This window comes from Pseudophryne corroboree, chromosome 3, assembly GCF_028390025.1.
Source record: "Pseudophryne corroboree isolate aPseCor3 chromosome 3, aPseCor3.hap2, whole genome shotgun sequence".
NCBI lineage: Eukaryota > Metazoa > Chordata > Amphibia > Anura > Myobatrachidae > Pseudophryne > Pseudophryne corroboree.
The window spans coordinates 213432884-213454853 of record NC_086446.1 but is presented as its reverse complement, the minus strand read 5'-3'; the positions used below and the strand labels follow the sequence as shown (position 1 = coordinate 213454853).

Sequence of the window (21970 nt, the reverse complement as noted above, 5' to 3'; positions counted from 1 at the left end):
TTCCTATAAACCATCACTGAGGTGCTTTGTTACACTTTTTACATATGTTGCAATTTTTTCTTGCAATTTTGTTACGAATACTTTATATCACTAATCAGTATTTTAGTGTCTCAGAATTTCTGCAGATTCAGTGTGTAGATTTATCAGCAGAAGATGAATGAATTTCTTAATTAATTCTATAGACTTTTTTTCTGATGATATACCTTTTGCAACATTGTGCTATCTTATGAGTATAATCAGGGATTCATATATGTAGATATTTTTTTTGTTGTTGAATTGGTATTTGAACTAATCAACATACACACTCAGTATTGATACAAACATTCCTTGCTTTTTCCTACAAGTTATTGAGGTGTTTTGTTCATTATACTTGTTGCAATCTTCTTATGAATACTCAGTATCAATGGTCATCATTTTAATGTGTCAGAATTTATACAGATTCATTGTGTCGATTCATTAGTAGAAGACGAATGAATCTTTGAACCGATTCTGCAGACTCACTGTCTGATAATTTTTTTCTGCAACATTGTTTCATTCCAATATTTCTATGTGAAAGACTAGGGTCTTTTTGTTACTAATGACCCGTGACCTAACAACATGTTTCAGATTTATGGTGACTATGATCTTGCTTATCACCACAGACACTGCTACTCCTGTCTGATTATTTAACTGGAATCGCTATTGTATGTTGAAATGCCTAATGTTTAGGATATATAATATACACAATTGAACTAATGTGTTAGAACCCCAGCCGATTCTTTATTTAGAATTATTAGCTCATTTACTGCTGTCTCTGTGTATATTCATTTATTAAATTCAGAGGTGATCAGCTATATATAAAATCGGGATGTCTTTCTCTATTTTTGTAAATAAATGAATTAAAATAATTAATCTATTAAGCACTAATCATCCCAATTATCAATTCCAACTGAGCTGTACCTTTTTCTATCACTCTCTCATCTGGTTGACAGCAGTGCTAGCAAGGGCCTCGCCCTCTTCAGCGTACACTTTGCTGTCACAACAGAAAGCAGAAGTGTCTTCTTTCTACCTTCTCGTACTAAAAGTGGAATATAATTTTTACATACAGTGAACTTATTCCACTTCAAGACTGGTTATGTCTCTCTTTTCCAACACTCTCTCATCTGGAGAAGCCTGGGGCCAATTTACCTAGTGACACATAGCAGGCAGAGTACAGACAGCAGAAGTGGGTTCTTTCTTCCTTCATATATCATCTTCATTGTTCAAGGTTGTACTATCCTGAAAGTAGCCCGATCTTTAATCTCGGAAGCTGATAGGATAGACCTGGCTAGTACTTTGAAGGCAGACCACTTAGGAATACCAGGCACTGTGGATATCATCAAGATGATCACCTATATTTTCATTTGAAACACTGGTGGAACAGTTCAATGCTGCTCACTCTCACTATCTGAATCTATATTTCACCTTTCTATCTCTTATTTAGAAATTAAGATTGAGATTTTAATCCTTTTGGACCGCATAGGTCGATATTTTAAAGGAACAGAATAAATGTTATGTTTTAGATTACTCATCATCACATAAATTATCATATACTGTTTTGATTGATTATCATCATTTTCAAATAAGAGTGCTCCCAAAAAGGAATTATTTTGACCTCTCTTTCCCTATATATGTGTAGTTAATCTACAAAAGTTTTTTGGGAGCACCGCCAATAGCAAAGTTCTATCTAAAGATTTGGCTATTAGCACTATTTATATTGGTTATTGATTGATTTTTTTATATTTATGTGTGGCTTTATAGTGCACTGCTAGTGCGGAACTGACAAACTGTATTACAAACGTACTTTTACCGAGGTTATCCTCGGCTTCTGGTTCTGGCACAGCAACGGACTGCTTTTCCGTATAAGTGATTGATGTAATTTAATCTTAGAGATTTATTCTCTTATTTGTCTGTTCTTAATTCCACGCCTCAACTCTCAAACCTAGCCTAAAAATTAGTATTTTCAACTTAAAAAAATGATTTGAATAATAAACGTCTGATGGATGATATTGACAGTATATTCAATAATCAATTAACTCAATCACCTTTGGATCCCAATTGGGAAGATGATCTTTTTCAATTAAAGAGGACTTTACAAAAATGGATAAGAATCAATTGGGATCTTATTAGTTTGGAACAATATAATAAACAAAAAATTACACCAAGGGGCCTAAGACCCAAACTGTTCCCTTCTTTTGAACTATGCACTGAGAATCTACGCAAGGAGTGGGAAACCAGTCTATTAAAATGCTCACAGGAATTAATGGCCATTCTTATAAAACACAATCATCTGAGACTAGAGTAATGTACCAAAGAAATCGATCAAATTGGACTTAAACTGGAACAATGGGAACAGGACATGGGATTTCAAAATACCTTTGGAAGGATCAAAAAGGAGTTGGAAACCTATGAGAATGTGATAATAGAGAAAAAAAAATCAAAATTCTCTAGGGATAAGAGGGATTTCCTTACGGGGAGCATATTTAAGTGGACTCAGAACATCACAAAACAATCAAATAAAAGAGATACACAGAGATTTGATCAAACACCCTCATCATCTGAGATAGAACCTTCTGATACTGAATATATCGACACTAGAGAGATTTACAATCAAAGACGGGGTACCAACTCCCAGACCACTGCCTCTTCCGCATCGAACTCTTTTTTAAAGGACATCAGGGGCACTTTTCGTGGACGCCCCGACGAGTCAAAACAAGGCGGGGCAAGTGGAAGAAGGGGAAGAGAGAGATGGAGGTCTCCCCAGCCACATCGATATCCATCCAGGCGGAGGAAATAAGCAACTCTGCTTCATTAACAACTAAACTTAAAATTATTAATCTGTCCTCCCATATACTGACTCCCGACCAGACCTCAGTCTTAGAAAAGGGCCTTTCATTTTCGCCAACATCTGTATTTGATCCATTTAAATGGGAAACCAATCAGACTATTTGGTCGAAAATTACTATTAACCAAATATTTTAACCAAAGAAAGGGTGAAGTAACAACTACATCCATAGATGCATTATCACAACAGGAGATTGAAGCAATCAGGTCTCTAGAAGAACTTGCTGACGAACAGGTTGATCTTATTGAATATCAAGATCTACAATACAAACGACCCATATGTAAAAAGAAATCTTCATTTTTTCCAGGAGACCATATATGTCCAGAAATTAAAGTTTTCCTCAATCTGGTATCCCGGGATTTCGACAAATTATACAAAAAACAGAAATATCATCGGAAAGTTGGCAATTTGACTCACTCACAAAAGCATGCCTTAAAACAAATTCGAAGCTGGGATGACATTTTAATTAAGCCATCTGACAAAGGTGGCAATATTGTTTTCTGGCCAATCAACCTATACTTGAGGGAAGCCAGCCGCCAATTGAATGACATTTCCTGCTATAAAATCACTCTGTTTGACCCCACACAAAATTTTCTCACAAAATATAAGAGAATAATTGACAGACAACTGCAACTGGGAATTATCACAAAAGGAGAATGGGAATATCTAGCCACGCCACCCCCGAACACCGACCTTCTACCTATTGCCTAAAGTACATAAAAATTTCAAAAATCCTCCTGGCAGGCCCATTATATCAGGTAATGGTGGCCTTCTAGAGAAAGCTAGTTGCTTTCTGGATGTACACCTCAGACATCATGTTCTGACTCCTCCTTCTTACATCAAGGACACTACTGATGTTCTAAAAAAGGTTCATGATGTACATTTGGAGGAATCATATTTATTGGTGAGCCTCGATGTCGAGGCTCTGTACACCTCTATAAAACATGATTTGGGGGTTATGGCAGTAAGATACTTCTTATCAGTAGAAGGAATAGGTGAATTTCAGGAGTTCCTGTTGGAATTATTGGAGTTTGTATTACATCATAACTACTTCCTGTTTAATAACCGTTTCCATATCCAATTAAGGGGTACTGCAATGGGGGCAGCCTGCGCCCCTACGTATGCAAACTGGTTCTTAGGCTGGCAGGAGGGAAAAATTGTCTTTAATGACAATCAAGAATACTATACCAACCATATCATCACATGGATGCGTTTCATAGATGATATCTTCATGATATGGGACGGTCCAGAAACCAAACTGGAAGAATATATTCAAACCCTCAACAACAATTATGTAAATTTGAAATTCACCTATACCAGCAGTAGAGTGAGCATCTCCTTCCTAGATCTCAGGATTTATCGAGATTATAACAACAAGATTGCTATAGAGATCTTTAGGAAGGAAACATCGACTAATAGTCTTCTCCACTCTTCGAGTGCACATTTCCCACCGACTATTAGGTATATCCCTAAGGGTGAATTTCTTCGGCTTAAACGGAATTGTTCAGATGAACAAAGTTTTCGAGTTAAGTGTGCAGATCTGAGAAGCCGACTTAAGGAACGCGGTTACAGCAACCGTCTGATTGAGAAAGCCCAATATGAAGTGAGTAAGGTACAACGTGAATCCTTGATATTTTTGGATAAAAAGAATCCAGAACCAAAAAAAGCAGGGGTGATGAGATTCATTGGCAACTTCTGTGGAAGTTGGAAAGAAGCCAGACAAATTTTACAAAATCATTGGCATATACTGAAAATGGATGATGACCTATCCGAACATATAGGTGATAAGGTCAATATGAGCTGGCGACGAGCACCCAACCTTAGAGATCAATTGGTGAGGAGCCACTTTTTACAACCATCCAGACCTCATACATCTCTACAGGGCAGTTATCCTTGTGGCAACTGCAAGGCCTGCCCTCATATTCTTAACCAAGCAGTTATCGTGGATAGATACAACCAATCTATCCAGATTAAGAATTACTTTAATTGTAAAACAGAAAATGTAATCTATTGCATTACATGCCCTTGCGACCTGAAATATGTGGGCATGACCTCACGTATGCTTAAAGTTAGAGCACTGGAACATGTGGGCAATGTCCGAAATGCCAGATCAGATGCATCCAAATTTAAGACCTTGACTATTGTTGCAAAACATTTTCTTCAGACTCACAATAGCAGAACCTAAGACTTACGAATCTTTGGCCTGGAACATCTTAAAATGGGCCTATGAGGAGGTGATCTAATGAACAGATTACAGAAAAAGAATCAGAGTGGATCTTCAAGCTCCACTCTCTGATACCAAGAGGTTTGAATGAGAACATAAATTATAGTGCTTTTCTTGAGTAGCATCTTTTGACCTTAATGGTGCTGAGAGATATATATACACATTTTTTCTTCCAGTATATTGTCAAATACTGACACACGGTATGATTATTTTATATTTTATATTTTATTCAGCTTTCCCAGACAATATCTCCTCCTTGTGTGCACACTCCATTTCTTTTACACATGTTTCACACTCACTTTCATGCATTTTCATTTAGCAGCCTCACCTAGAATGTGTGTCCTTGTAAGTCACACAATTTGTATATTCCCCTTTTATCTATCACTCAGTTTCATACTTTGATCTCCTCTTCCTTTTCTTCATACTCACCTAGTCATATATACACTACCATATACAGTCTTAGTATCCAATAACATCTATTTTAACACTATCACATTTTTCCTTGGGAGGCACACTATTTTAAAAGTAGTGTAGGCACTCTCTTTATCTCTCACATTACTTTGCAACCACTTCTCTTTGGAATGATGTTTATCTATAGGTCACCTATCAGTAATCCAAAATAATTTTTGCACCTACTTCTCTTTGTAATGATGTTTATCTATAGGGCGTTTAATAATATAAAATAATTTTTGATCTATTCTCAATAGCAGGCTGTATATGTATATATATGTGTATGTGTATATATATACATATATATGTATATCTTCTCCATAGCACTATTATTGGGCATGACAGAGTTTTTCTGCTAATTATATAATTAATTTATTTACTTTGATACTTACTTTTCAGACATACATCCATATAGACCAATGCCTATTGCACATTACAAATTTTTATACATATATTTATATATATGTTTTATTGTTTATACTAATCTCCTGGTCCTATGCATCAAATGATGTACTCCTCTCCTTCTCTTTCTGTTCCACTTGAGTTAGATCTATCTAATAATGAAACCTTTCTTCCTGGCCCATTGGTCCTATTACACTAAGAAGTAAACTGGATTCACCTGTCAACATAATTGTTGTATTAATTTACCAATTAACTATAGTAGATTTATTCCAGATTTATGTATCAACTATATGGAAAAAACCCAGCGCTGATGAAATCCACTATCTTGGAACTATAGGGAACGTGCACTATTCATGAAGTGAAAAGATTTGAGCCGATTAATTGTTTTGATTCTAATTATCACTGATTAAATGCACATCCCTTTATAAACATGCGGCTGGGCTTGTGGGATTGAGGCTTCTGTGAACAAGCCCAGCGGTGAAACGTACATCGGGATTGACATCATCAAAGGACGTCGTGCGGCCACGCCCCCCCTTCTGGTCTGGGCAGCCGCTGCACCTCGGTGCGTGAGGGACAGTGGAAGCAGGCTGGGCTGAAGCGGCAGAGGAGACTGACAACGCCGGCGTCCAAATCGGTTTGGAGCGGTAATTGGTAATGTGATGTCCGTCGCCTGGTAGTGCCCACCCACGGCTGTACTTGCCTTGTTTCCCCCCTCCCTCCCCTCACATTTCACGCCAGTATCTGAGGATTATTATCAGGGATCCAAACGCACATATATCCTACTGTGGGATTGATATTTGAACTAATCAGCATATATACCCAGTACAAATTTTAGTTAAAAACATTCCCTGTCTTTTCCTACAAACCATCATTGAGGTGCTTTGTTACACTTGTTACATATGTTGCAATTTTTTCTTGCAATTTTGTTACGAATACTTTATATCACTAATCAGTATTTTAATGTGTCAGAATTTTTGTATCTGTGTTTTTTACAGAAGTTTTTACAGTCTTTTTGAAAACTAATAGTGTATATTCAACAACAAAAACAAATGGTTAAAAACATATGTTTGTGTGATGCATGCCTAATGTAAGCCTGTTATGTATTGTATGCTTCTGGAGCAGACCTGCACACATCTTGTGATGCATATACCCCAACATACAGTATGGCCATAAATATGCTATTTTCTCTTCAGCTTTTAAAATTGTAATTTACATCCAATATTCTTCCAAATAAGCTCAGGCCTAAGCAGGGGCAGATTAAGAGAGGAGAAGGCCCATGTGCAGACTGCTTGTGGGCCCCCTCTTCTCTGTCCGGGGCCACAGCATTATAGAGTCTGGCTTTATGCCAGAGTCTACTGTGACTGTGCATGTCTCTGGGAAAGTGACGCCTGCACCTTATTCCCGGGGATATACTAAAGCACATGTGTGAATCACCGGGAAAATGGCCACCATGCCATTTCTCTGGTGATTAATGTCACCAGTGCTGGCCACTGCGGGACTCTGGAGGCTTTAGTATACTTACAGTATATGGGTACAGGGTGTACAGTGTGGACCCCTGGACCCAGGTGACCTTGTACATCCCACACCCATTATTACAGATACACCAATGGACCTAAGATGTTTACTATTGGAAATGGGAAATAACAGGTACTGAAATACTTACACTAATTTTATAGGTTTTGTTTTTAGTTCTACAAACACTACACATCAATTTGCATTTATAATGAAAAATAAAAAAACTTCAATTTCTTGTAGAACATATTCTATATTAAAACCGACTTTGCATATTACATTAAAAAACAAACTGCTATAATTAAACTATCAGGTATCCATCATGCTCATATCTTTTATAATAATTTTACATTTTAATGTAAAAATACAATGGCTATATTGCCTAGATTAATCTTGTGTGCATCTTTATAACATTTAATATTTTATTTATATTTAAATACAGATGAAAAACTGCATTTTAATTATTGCCAAATGATTTAAACAACTTATAATGGTTATATGCGAAAACCCCAATTGTTGATTGCTAACAGGGGAGAACAGCTTCATTTCCTCCAAGCTGGTAAAATGATTATGTGCAAAAAAACAATAGTCAGTATTATCTGCACATATGCACACAATTAACAGAAATATTACTTAAAAAAACAACATAATAATCATACTGTACATAAAAAGCAATTTTGTGCAAGTTCATTTAGTTTTCAAGGAAACAAATGGACCTGCATCTAAAACAGGAAGCATCTTTGGGAGTACCAAAAACTCTTTGAGAATAAATAAATAAAAAGGGAGACATTAAGTAGTAACCAGAAACATTGCTGTAACCCAGGCTGTTGGCCACAAAAACATGGTGCAGTATATCAGATCCAAATAATAGATAATTCAGTATTTGCATGTAACAACAATTTTACTGGAATCAAATATAAATGATGCCATAAAATAAAATCCTCTGATATTAACTATTCCTGTAAGAAAAAGTTCAAGCTATAATAGATCACTAGTCCTGATGTTATATGCAATATTCCTGGGTAATCAATATTATGACTTGTTGTCCAAACATTTATCAATAAATATATATTTTTAATTCATGTTTTTATATGAATAAATATATGCAGCAAGTAGTTCTTTCTGCCTTTTCCTTGCAGACGGCAGTATGTAGTATGGGAAAATGCGTTAAAAAAACACATTTTCTGGGTCTTACCACATTTCTTGTATGTACCGGACACCGGGGCTTCAGTGAGGAGGGTAATGCCCGGCATCCCCTGCAGCCATCGCATCCTACTGCGCATGCGCAGACAGACTCCAGGGTCATAAGCCCGGCAGTCCAGAGAGCAGCGGCCATCATAAATGGCAGCTCTTATCGGGGGAGCTGTCCTTTACGATACTAATCGCATATGTTAGTACATATATGATTAGTATCAGCGTGGTTATTGGCGGGATGTACCGCACAAAGTTAGTACTTCCCACCCAGGATATGTTGAAATGTACTTATCTCTAATTCCACATAATTTGCGTACAGGCCTACTGGGAAAGCAGAGGTAACCCTACGTTTGTAGTGAATATTGTAGCTCTATCAAGTTTAAATATATTTGGTAGACCCTCATATAGAATAGAAATCGGGTATGGTTTTTATTTGAAGTTGTTCATAGAACCATTTCATTTAAATAGATACAATGATTAAGGGGGAGCAAAATAAAACAAAACTGAAAAAACAAGACAATGTCTTACTGATTAACCAATTTATTAAATTGCTTAGCTTAGTCATCCAGCTACCTTGGTGCAACCTTTTGGCCTAAACTGGATAAAAACAATATTGTGATCTGTGAGGTGGTCAAAAGTGACTAGAAAATAATGACTGGAAATGGGTAGTTTTGGCAAAACTAAACACAGATCCAAAACATGCGGGGGATACATAACCAACACAAAAACACGGGGTTGGAAGCACATCACTACTAGTTAGTGGAACCACTTAACAATGACAAATAACATACCAGAAAAAATTAGGATGAAAAATGTAAGAATAAAAGGCAACCACTCACTCTAAACCCAAAGACATGCCCAAACTCTGCCTACACACAGCTAGAGGGTTAACAATCTGAAACCACACAATAAACCCAAAATAGGAACCAAAGTAATTACATTTTTCTCACAGCCTTGAGGTTTATAGGCCACCATGTTTACTTTGGCATTCCATTATTTTGTTTGGCTCCCTAATGATAATAGCACTTACAGATGTGTACCTTTATACTGTGGCTGCGATCACAGTTCCAGGCAGGTCCTGACATAGCCTTCAATAGGAGGCGGAGTGCACATGCACCTGCTTCCTATTGACTTCTATGAAAGCCAGCAGCAACACATATGCACGAGGAAGGCTGTAGTGTGTACGCATCGTAAGCCTGCTACAGCATGCTGTTGTATGCAGCAAAGCTGTACAGGACACATCTGTATTTGGTTGGTTCATCAGCAGACCCGTAGACCCAGCCTCTTATTAGAAGCTTGTCTTTTTTTAAAGGGAATTCGGAAAATGCCTTCGCATTGGGGGCTGTCTCTGGCTGCACATCTCCATTGCAGCTGTAGGAGGACAGAGAGGGACAACAGTACATGTTGAAAATTATGCAACAAATTCTGTTTTATTTCTTGCAAATAAAGTGTTTACAAATAATTATGTTGTCATGTTACTTAACATAGCACACAGTCTGTGGTAGTACTTATTGAAATCCCTGTATAACAGAACTGAAACAGTGGACATTTTTGGCTTTATTCATGGTAATGTCAGGTTCACCTGCAAAGGCAGCAATCAGCAGTGGTCTTTTTCAGTCTACCAGATCACAATATAGCGTGTATAACTACAAACACCAGCATTCCCTGCTGAGAATTATTTTAAAAGTAAATCAGATTTATTGTAGATATGAGCAGTACAGATTGCTTGTAATCTTAACCTCTCTGAACATTGATAATCTGAGGCCACCCGAGCTGTATTTTGGGTGTTCCTGTCAGACTTGGATTCCACATTGAGGCCGAGCTTCATCTTCCCAGCATTGGATTCTCGCAGACTTGTAATCCATATAAGGTGCCATGGCTAGGACTGAGCGCCATTTCACTCAATGGGGGTGATTCAGAGTTGTTCGCTTGCTAGCTGCTTTTAGCAGCATTGCACACGCTAAGCCGCCGCCTACTGGGAGTGTATCTTAGCATAGCAGAATTGCGAACGAAAGCTTCGCTAATTTTCTCGTAACGATTACCCCGCAGTTTCTGAGTAGCTCCAGACTTACTCAGCCATTGCGACCAGCTCAGTCCTTTTCGTTCCTGGTTTGACGTCACAAACACACCCAGCGTTCACCCAGCCACTCCCCCATTTCTCCAGACACTCCCGCGTTTTGGAACTCGAACGCCTGCGTTTTTCCGCACACTCCCATAAAACGTCCAGTTTCCACCCAGAAACACCCACTTCCTGTCAATCACACTACAATCACCACAGCGATGAAAAAGCTTTGTTATGCCGTGAGTAAAATACCTAACTTTTGTGTACAATAACTAAGTGCATGCGCTCTGCGAACCTTGCGCATGCGCAGTAAGCGACTAATAGCAGTATAGCGAAAATCGGCAACGAGCGAACAACTCGGAATGACACCCAATACACGCTGCTGTTTTCTGCATTATACTCTGCTGTTTTGGCTGTCTTGTGTCCAGACTCAAGGGACTCCAGTTTTTACTATGTGGCAGCAGTAGTAACAGTGTATATAGGGCATGCTTAACGCTGCACTGTACTCTGCTGATTAGTCTGTGCTATGCCCAGACTCCAGACTACACTAAGGCCCTCATTCTGAGTTGACCGCTCTATAGCTACTTTTTGCAGCCGTGCAAACACATAGTCACCACCCACGGGGGGGGGGGTGTATTTTCGCTTTGCAAGTGTGCGATCGCATGTGCAGCTGAGCGGGACGAAAAAGTTTTTTGCAGTTTCTGAGTAGGTCTGAACTTACTCAGCCCTTGCGATCACTTCAGCCTGTCCGGTCCCGGAATTGACGTCAGACACCCGCCCTGCAAATGCCTGGATACGCCTGCACTTTCCATACCAAAATGGTCAGTTGACACCTATAAATGCCCTCTTTCTGTCAATTTCCTTGCGAACGTCTGTGTGAATGGAATCGTTGCTAGAAGCATTGCACAGCAACAATGCACCGTTGCATCATTTGCAGCGAGCTCAAGACAAGTTATTGATAACATCAAAAGCTAAAAAAATAATAACAAGCAGTCATAATAACAACAAGCAGTCCCACTTCAGCTAGCTCTCTCAACTAGATCCCAGCACCTGCAATCACCACCACCAACACCTTCACCCTCAATATCCTCTGTATTCATCAGAGGTAGTCCTGCATCTAACCTTTTAAGACTAGATGACTCCTTCCCATTCCAGTATTCATCAGAGGAATCCTTGAGTGCTAGGCCTGCTGCTGCTGTTGTGGGTGGTTCTTCATCCCAGAAGCGGACAAAGAAGACTACTAGTAATATTGTAAAAAATCAATCGACTGTGAAACAATCCTTTGGAAGGGAAAGCAAGTATGACAGCTCGCACAGCAGATCACTGACACCATTATTGCTATGCTAGCATTAGATCTGCATCTAATATCCACCAAGAATGCGGTGGGTTTTTCACAGTTAATTTGGGTCCTGTGTTCCCGGTAACAAATTCCATCTTGGTTCCATTTTAGCTGAAATGCCATTCTTCGGCTCTACCAGGACCTTTAAACAACTTATTTATTGGCCTACAAAATGCCTTTGTACCCACTATCCATTTATCCACAGATATGTGGGCAATTAGTAGTGGGCAAACTAAAGATAACATGACTGTGACAGCCCACTGGGTGGGTGAATTGCCTTCAGCAGCTGACAACATCTTAGAAAAACTAAGGGATGTCATAGAAACATGGCTTACCCCCCTTGGACTCTGTTCAGGATTTGTGTTATCTGATAAAGCCACAAATATTGTAAGAGCATTACAGCTGGGTAAGTTCCAATACATCCCCTGTTTTACTCACATGATAACTTAGTGGTTCAGGGCTTTTTAAAAACTTAAAGGGGTGTGCAGGAAATTCTGTCTGTGGCACAAAAAATTTCAGGACATTTTCAACATTCAGCAACAGCATGCAGTAGATTGCAGCACCTGCAGGAACAGTTTAATTTGCCCTGTCATCAACTAAAGCAAGAGGTGTTAACAAGGTGGAACTCCACCCTTTATATACTTCAGCAGATGGAGGAACAGCAAAAAGCCTTCCATAGATATACAACAAGCCATGACATTGGAAGAGGAGGGGGAATGTACCTTAGCCCAACACAATAATTTCTGACTAGTGCAAGGTGCCGAAACCTTTTGAAGCAGACACCTTTGAAGTGAGTGCTGATACTGCTAGTTTGAGTAAAGTGATTTCCCTAATTAGGCTTTTGGAAAATTAACTGGAGAAATTGAAGAAGGAGTTTAAACAAAGCGAAGCTGCAAAGTATGCCGGACTTGTAGAATAAGTCCTTTCGCCAGGAATCATGGGTTGATAATATTTTGAAATCTGATCACTACATTTTAGCAGCCATGGTTGATCCTAGGTTTAAGTCATATTCTGTGTCATTCTTTCTAACTGATCCAGATCTTGAGAGATGCAAAGAGCTCCTGGTGAGAAAGTTAGCAGATTAAGGGGCCTATTTATCACCATCCGCATCCAGGATGCGGATGACAGGTGATAAAATCACCCAAACTTGCACTGTGATAACTGATTACATTGCAGGGATGTATCAATTATCGCATGCAGGAACAGAGCTTGCGGCCAAGGTCTGTCCCTGCGATGCCTCTTTGCAGCATTATCGGGGTATTTTTCATCAAAAATACCCTGACGTCCTGCTACGCATGCACCGCCCCCGCCGACATCGCCGCTATGCCTCTGCCTGGTAGACCCCCACATTGCAACTACCTCCGCATGCTGCGGACCCCCCAGAAGATCAATATACTCACCTGTCCAGGGGGCCGGTCCGTGCTGCTTCAGGAGGCTGCCGGGCCCTTCTCCTGCACTGTGACCCCCAGTGCTGTAAAGTGCGCTGCCGTTTTGCAGCATCACTTTACTGCACCAGGGTCACAGCACCGCATATGGGTGACCCGGTGCCCGGCAGCACTCACCGGAGCAGCGGACACCGGCTCCCTGGACAGGTGAGTATGGGGTTTTTTTTGTTTACTTTTTTTTTACACTGTAATCAGCTTGTGTGTCCATCAGACACACATAGCTGATCACTCTGCTGGGTCCCCACTCAACTTTCTCTGCCAGGTGCAGAGAAAGCTGGGCAAATACCACATTATCACAGTGCTGCCCTGTGAAATCATCAGCCTGAGCTGGCGAGATTATCACAGGGCACACTGCGGTATTTTTTCACATTTTTTTTTTAGTTAATTTGGCCACATCACAATTCCCATTGTGTATGGTGAATGCGATGTTGGTTACTAAATAAAAGTGAATTAAAGGGTTTAGAGCAGTTTTTCATGAAAACTGCTCCAAATGCCCTTTAACACATTCAGGTGATACTAAAAAAATTTAAAAGGGTGTGTAAAAATAATGTTAATAAATAGACCCCTAAGTGACATCTCCTCAGTCAGTTTCTCCAGCAGCAGCCAGAAAAAACTTCAACTTTCCCAAAGGCCCACTGGCAATGCAGATAAATCAAACCAACATTTTGACATCTGGTTGTGTCTAAAATAATTACCTAACATTAGTGACACCTCTACCATAACTCCATCTGATATGATAACCATCCATAGAATGGTGGAGGATTCTTTTCATAACACCATACAAATAGACATTTCACATAGTCCCTTCTAGCAATGGAACAAAAAAAGGCAAATTGGAGGCCCTTGTACAAACTGGCTTTGAATTACTTAAGCTGCCCACCCTCCAGTGTGTACTTGGAGAGAGTTTTCAGCACAGCTGGGAACCTTGTAAGCAAACTGAGTTGGAGGCTACTTCTTCAAAATGTGGAAAAGATGATGTTCATCAAATTGAACAGGAAATTCCATGAGGAAGGCCTTTCCCAGCAATTACATCAAAGTACAGAGACTTCTGTAATGGTGGATTCCAGTGGGGGTGAATAAATATTGTGTGAGGATGATGTACACACTGATAAGGGTGAGTATGGCAATTTTGATGGTATCTAGCCACTGTAGAGCTGTTGCCATAAGCCGATTGGTACTGTAGCTTGTTTTGTGGGTCCAAACAAACATCTGCACTTCAGCCACAAAAGTAGCAGTCCCTGTCACTGAAGTGCTTTGTTTTTCAAAATATGCATGTCCTTTTTAATGTCCAACATAAGGATGGGAGGGCGGGCCTGAGGACAGTTCCATCTTGTACCAACTTTTATTTCTGCCACTGCTGTGTGGCAAAGTATCATACAGTGCATCCGGAAAGTATTCACAGCGCTTCATTTTTCCAAAAATTTGTTATGTTACAGCCTTATTCCAAAATGGAATAAATTAATTTTTCCCTCAAAATTCTACACACAATACCCAATAATGGCAATGTGGAAAGAGTTTTAAGAAATTTTTACAAATTATTAAAAATAAAACACTCAAAATTGAGCTCAGGTGCATCCTGTTTCCACTGATCATCCTTGAGATGTTCCTACTGCTTAATTGGAGTCCACCTGTGGCAAATTCAGTTGATTGGACATGATTTGGAAAGGCACACACCTGTCTATATAAGGTCCCACACTTGACAGTGCATGTCTGAGCACAAACCAAGCATGAAGTCAAAGGAATTGTCTGTAGACCTCAGAAACAGGACTGTCTTGAGGCAAAAATCTGGGGAAGGGTACAGAAAAATATCTGCTGCTTTGAAGGTTCCAATGAGCACAACACAAAGGCCTCTATCATCCATAAATCGAAGAAGTTTGGAACCACCAGGACTCTTCCTAGAGCTGGCCGGCCATCAAAACTGAGTGATCAGGGGAGAAGGGCGCTAGTCAGGGAGGTGACCAAGAACCTGATGGTTACTCTTTCAGAGCTACAGCATTCCTTTGTGGAGAGAGAAGAACCTTCCAGAAGGACAATGATCCCTGCAGCAATCCATTAATCAGGCCTGTATGGTAGAGTGGCTAGACGGAAGCCACTACTTAGTAAAAAGCACATGGCAGCATGCCTGGAGTTTGCCAAAATGCACCTGAATGACTCTCAGACCATGAGAAACAAAATTATGTGGTCTGATGAGACAAAGATTGAACTCTTTAGACTGAATGGCAGGCATCATGTTTGAAGGAAACCAAGCACCGCTCATCACCAGGCCAATACCATCCTTACAGTGAAGCATGGTGGCAGCATCATGCTGTGGGGATGTTTTTTAGTTGCAGGAACTGGGAGACTAGTCAGGATAGAGGGAAAGATGAATGCAGCAATATACAGAGATCCTGGATGAAAACCTGCTCCAGAGCGCTCTTGACCTCAGACTGAGGCGACAGTTCATCTTTCAGCAGGACAACGACCTTAAGCACACAGCCAACAAATCAATGGAGTTGCTTCAGGACAACTCTGTGAATGTCCTTGAGTGGCCCAGCCAGAGCCCAGACTTGAATCCGATTGAACATCTCTAGAGAGATCTGATATTGGCTGTGCACCAACACTTCCCATCCAACCTGATGGAGCTTGAGAGGTGCTGCAAAGAGGAATGGGCAAAACTGCTCAAAGATAGATGTGCCAAGCATGTGGCACCATATTCAAAAAGACTTGAGGCTATAATTGCTGCCAAAAGTGCATCAACACATTATTGAGCAAAGGCTGTGAATACTTATGTACATGTGATTTTTTTTTTTATAAATTTGCAAAAATCTAAAAAAAAACTTTTTTCACGATGTCATTATGGGGTATTGGGCCTAATTCTGAGTTGATCACAGCATCAAATTTGTTATCAGTTGGGCAAAACCATGTGCACTGCAGGGGGGGCAGATATAACATGTGCAGAGAGAGTTAGATTTGGGTGTGGCGTGTTCAAACTGAAATCTAAATTGCAGTGTAAAAATAAAGCAACCAGTATTTACCTTGCACAGAAACAAAATAACCCACCCAAATCTTACTCTCTCTGCACATGTTATATCTGCCTCCCCTGCAGTGCACATGGTTTTGCCCAATTGCTAACAAACTCGCTGCTGCGATCAACTCAGAATTACCCCCATTGTGTGCAGAATTTTGAGGGGAAAAATGAATTTATTCCATTTTGGAATAAGGCTGTAACATAACAAAATGTGGAAAAGTGAAGCACTGTGAATACTTTCCGGATGCACCGTAGATGTGCTTAAAACTGGCGACTGTTTGTGCCACTGCTCTGTCACTTTGTAACCAGCCAGGTTACTGCAGCCTTTGGGCTTTGATAACAATATTTTGAGGTGTGCGCTGGTCAGAATTGACTGGAAATGACTAAAAATTAATGTTGTTGAGGTTAATAATAGTCTAGGAACAAAAAAGGCCCAAATTTAGTGATTCTAGCTTTTTGGGTTAATTTTTTGAAATATCCAAATCCGGACGACGAATCAGAGCCATATCCCATTTACAATCAAGCATGAATGTCTGGCACACATCTCTAGTTTATTGATATAAATGAAAACACTAAACCCACATTTTAAAATTTATTACACTACTAAATCCAAATTAAATTTGCTTCTTAATGTTGTCCATAGGAAATGTATCTATGATGTAATTCAAATAGAAATAAAATACCATTAACACAATTGTTTGTTATGAACTGCATTGCTTAATTGTATAAAATGAAAGGGAGACATCCTTATGGAATTACCTTTATATAGTATTATGGTACACAAATAAAATATATTTGCTCTAAAAAAGAATCAATACAACAGCGTCTACAATTACTGTAAATGCATAACAATATTAAAGTACAGTATGTTATCCACCTGAATGTCGTCATATTACATAACTATCTTCCACTCCACGGGAGGTTTCTGTCCTCCCTGAGCTCACCTTAGGACACCTGCATTACAGTTTGACAGGTGTACTGCCCCAGTAATTGAATTTACCTGGACAAACATCTACCAAAGTGAAGTGTAATGTTAGATTTTTTTATGCCTTTTTGCTCAAAAACTATCCATATGCATAGTAGTCTATAGTGCATAGTGGTTCAATAATATAGTGTGATATCTCTCTGGTTGTAGTGTTGTTATGCATACATTGCATTCACCTTACACTGTACTAAAAATAAAAGTCAAAGACACAAGAGAAAGAAAAGACTGTACTACAATAATACAATATATTACTGTATCTTTCAATAATGTATTTGTTCAATACGGTTCATACAGTATTTGTTCAATATGGAAAAGTTACAGTATTCTGACATTTTACTAAAATAAATATTATGTTTCTATTTTTTTCTACAAAATGCATAAATATAAAATAATATCCGAGTCAAACTGAAAATAGAAACCCAACTAATGATGAACTTAGAATAATTTATAATACAACTGTAAAACATTCAAAAAGTGTAACAAAACCAATAGTATAATGCAGCACTGAAAACTCCAACACTAAAAGTATAGTAAAGCTTAATGACAACATATAATCATTAAGACACAAAATAAATGTGTGCTAATGATAAAAAATAACTGCAGTTCTATACCTTAACCTCTGTGCCCTTCAATCTCTGTCATTTTTCCATTCATTGTCTCTTAGGCATAATACTAATGGATGCTGTTAGACATTTCAAAAATGGCTGCAGTTACATGGAGATGAAAGAAGATTTCACAATTGTTAAACTGTACACGTTTAATGGAATACAACACTTAGTGTATTATGTGTTGTATCCCATAAAATGTGCACAGCTTGCCAGTGCTCACTGATGAGAACAGAAAACCCAGCTAGGACTTTAGCAGAGAAAATATATATAATTGGTCTGCTAAAATAACAAAACAATCATTCTGAAACCACTTTTGTAGAGGTCAATGAAGACAAAATATTAGAAAAGATCTAAATTTTGAAAGGGATGAAAACAATGGAGCACTGCATTAATAACAGTCATTCTGGCATCACTTTCATAAATACCACAGAATACGCAGTCTTCAGTAGGAAATAAACGTACATTTCAAATGCATAATACAAAAAACAAAACAATAAACCAGATGATATCACAGCAGATATACAGTATTGAAATCCAAAAACTAGATGCTATAATATGCACTTCTGTAGTACTCAGCATTGTCCTATTCACTGGAAACTGCCCTAACCAAAAGAACATAGAAATTAAAATCTAGAGGTATATGATGGTGATTGGACAAAACTACAGATGGACTCAAAGCAGCAGCACCAGGGGGTAGATTTACAAAGCGGTGGGGTTGAAATCCTGGCAATTTTGCTGTGGTTTATGAACAGGATTGCATCTCATATTTACTAAGCTCAAACCCCCTTCCAAGTACTGAAAACCCATACTTTAGAATATCCCACCCAAATAAAGGACCTGTCTTTGACAGGCAGGTTTACAAGCACTACAGAGATCATTAAGATCTATGCAGGCTTGTAGAGTGTAAAAAATAGAAAAAAAAAATGATTTAAAAAAAAAAATATTTAGACTAGGCTTTTAGAACAATTTGTGTTGAGTCCCTTGTATTTTTCTTTAACTAATATAGACTGAAATAGCCAGGGCTAGAAATACTATATTAAGGGGGCACACAGCATGGGGTCACCTTGTCGTAATGTCGACTAGTGACTAAGCAAGCCCAGGGTTTGGAATTCCTAAGTAAGTGGGAACCAGAGAACAATTCATATTCATGTTCTGCTACTGTTGAGACTATGTAAGGGCCACGGATCCTTTAAAGTGATTTTTTTATCTTTTTTGTTTTTTTTTAGCAAACTTTCAAATATAAAGTCTCAGCAACAATCCTGCAGTAAGAATCCTACAGTACTTCAAATATTTTCAACCAGTTGCTTCAGGCAGTAGAAGTACAGATGGGTCCTCCATTATCTTTACTGTTTCTGCGCCTAGTCAGAGGTTTAGTCATGCCTAAGCGATAGCTTAGGTTGCCGAGTTTAATCACGGACTGGCGCGTTGAGGCACGACTAGATACTCAGCATGCAATACACATCTCCACCACTGGGTGGCTAATGCTTCACTAATCCAGTACTTTAGTTTGAATAGCGGTGGATTGATCTATAGTACAAGCTCTGGCAAGTGGTCAGTGATGACTGTAATGTTAATATACAGTCCTGTACTGCATAGTGTACACCCACAGATGGTGACCAATGGTCAGATGGACAGAACAAAAAAAAATAGTTTATTCAGATGCAAACGAACGTGTTAAAACACTTGTGTATGCAGATGCAACTAATGTGTGAACACTTGTGTATACAGGTGCAACTAATGTGTGAAAGGAATAATGTAGCTCATTGACTTTACAGTATGTACAGTGCACTAAATGAGCGTTCGAGTCCCCTAACGGCATAAATGAACACCAATGGGAAGGAATCGCTCTTTGCAGTACTTTTGCACATGAACTTGAGAATCTTCCATACAGTGTTGTGTGCTAGTGATGAAGGCTCCCATCTGCCATGCTGAGAGTCCCGGGTTTGATTCCCAACATGCCAATCTTTTTTTTTTGTGTTTATGTGACATTCACTTTTTTTTCTGTGTAATCCATTGTAAAACATTCAAAGCAAGGGTGCACACAGGTTTCACAAAAATCGGGGTAAATCTGCAGGAGCGACTCATACGCTATCTAAAATACACAGCGGTAAAGAGCACCTATAGACATACCAGTAAATATAAATTAGTGTATTCTGACGCAATTAACTGTTCAAGCAACACAGTACTGTAGATCGTTGGCATTAGAGAATCTGTGTTGTACATTATAAGCTGTTCATGCTAATTAGTACACTAATAGAACATACTGTACAGAGATACTAAGGACGGTGATTTGGCATCCAGGAACTTAGGAAGGAGAAAAAGTGTTGGTATGCCGGCTGTCGGGATTCCGGCGCCGGTATACTGTGCGCCGGGATCCCGACAGTCGGCATACTGAAGACCACCCCTTCTAAAGCTATCCTAACACCAACACCTGCAAAAGATTCTTGGGCTGAGATTCTGGATGCCTCCAAAACATGCATTTCTCAAATCATAGTTATTATTAATACTAATTTCCTGCACCTGGCTGCAGCTATAGAGGCACAAACTGTAGCCATAAATTAAGCCCAAGCCAATGAATTTGTTAGTAGTCAAGAAGCATTAGCCACTGAAATTATTAGAACACAGAAATCATTACAGAGGTGTCGACATACAATTATCCTTTTACACATTGGCCCTCATTCCGAGTTGTTCGCTCGTTCTTTTTCATCGCATCGCAGTGAAAATCCGCTTAGTACGCATGCGCAAAGTTCGCACTGCGACTGCGCCAAGTAACTTTACTATGAAGAAAGTATTTTTACTCACGGCTTTTTCTTCGCTCCGGCGATCGTAATGTGATTGACAGGAAATGGGTGTTACTGGGCGGAAACACGGCGTTTCAGGGGCGTGTGGCTGAAAACGCTACCGTTTCCGGAAAAAACGCAGGAGTGGCCGGAGAAACGGTGGGAGTGCCTGGGCGAACGCTGGGTGTGTCTGTGACGTCAAACAGGAACGACAAGCACTGAACTGATCGCACAGGCAGAGTAAGTCTGGAGCTACTCTGAAACTGCTAAGTAGTTAGTAATCGCAATATTGCGAATACATCGGTCGCAATTTTAAGAAGCTAAGATTCACTCCCAGTAGGCGGCGGCTTAGCGTGTGTAACTCTGCTAAATTCGCCTTGCGACCGATCAACTCGGAATGAGGGCCCATATTTTTCCTCCATTGTGCTACTTTTTCCATAAATTTGCTTATAGTGAAATGAGTATTTAGGATTAATGCTTCGGCATGGCTATGTAGCAAAGTCCATGGCTATTTTGCACGATATGAGGATAGATGTATGTGGACATATCTGTATCACATGCATTTCACAGAAGCCAGAAAACACAAATATTGCAACTTGCACTCTACATGAGGGTGTGGTATTGAAAGTCGACAGTAACTAGGTCGACAATGTCTAGGTCAACCACTATTGGTCGACATTAACTAGGTCGACAGGGTGTCTAGGTCGACAGGGTCTTTAGGTTGACATGTTCTAGGTCGACAGGTCAAAAGGTCAACATGAGTTTTTAATGTTATTTTGGTGTCGTTTTCTTCGTAGAGTGACCGGGAACCCCAATTAGTGCACCGCGTCCCCTCGCATGGCTCACTTCGCTCGCCATGCTTCGGGCATGGTGCCTTCGCTTTGCTCGGCACAGATTACCGTTCCAATCGTAGTCCACGTGGATCGTTAAGTATGAAAAGGTTAAAAAAAAGAAAAAATTTGTGAAAAACTCATGTCGACCTTTTGACCTGTCGACCTAGAACATGTCGACCTAAATACCCAGTCGACCTAGACACCCTGTTGACCTAGTTACTGTCGACCAATAGTGGTCGACCTAGACATTGTCAACCTAGTTACTG

At 39.5% G+C, this 21970-nt stretch overlaps 1 long non-coding RNA gene across 1 annotated transcript in view; it reads right to left on the bottom strand.

Annotated features, from left to right (window-relative positions):
• LOC135057604 (uncharacterized) overlaps positions 1-21970 on the bottom strand; it is a 245024-nt gene that overhangs the window by 142368 nt on the left and 80686 nt on the right. The window lies entirely within an intron of this gene.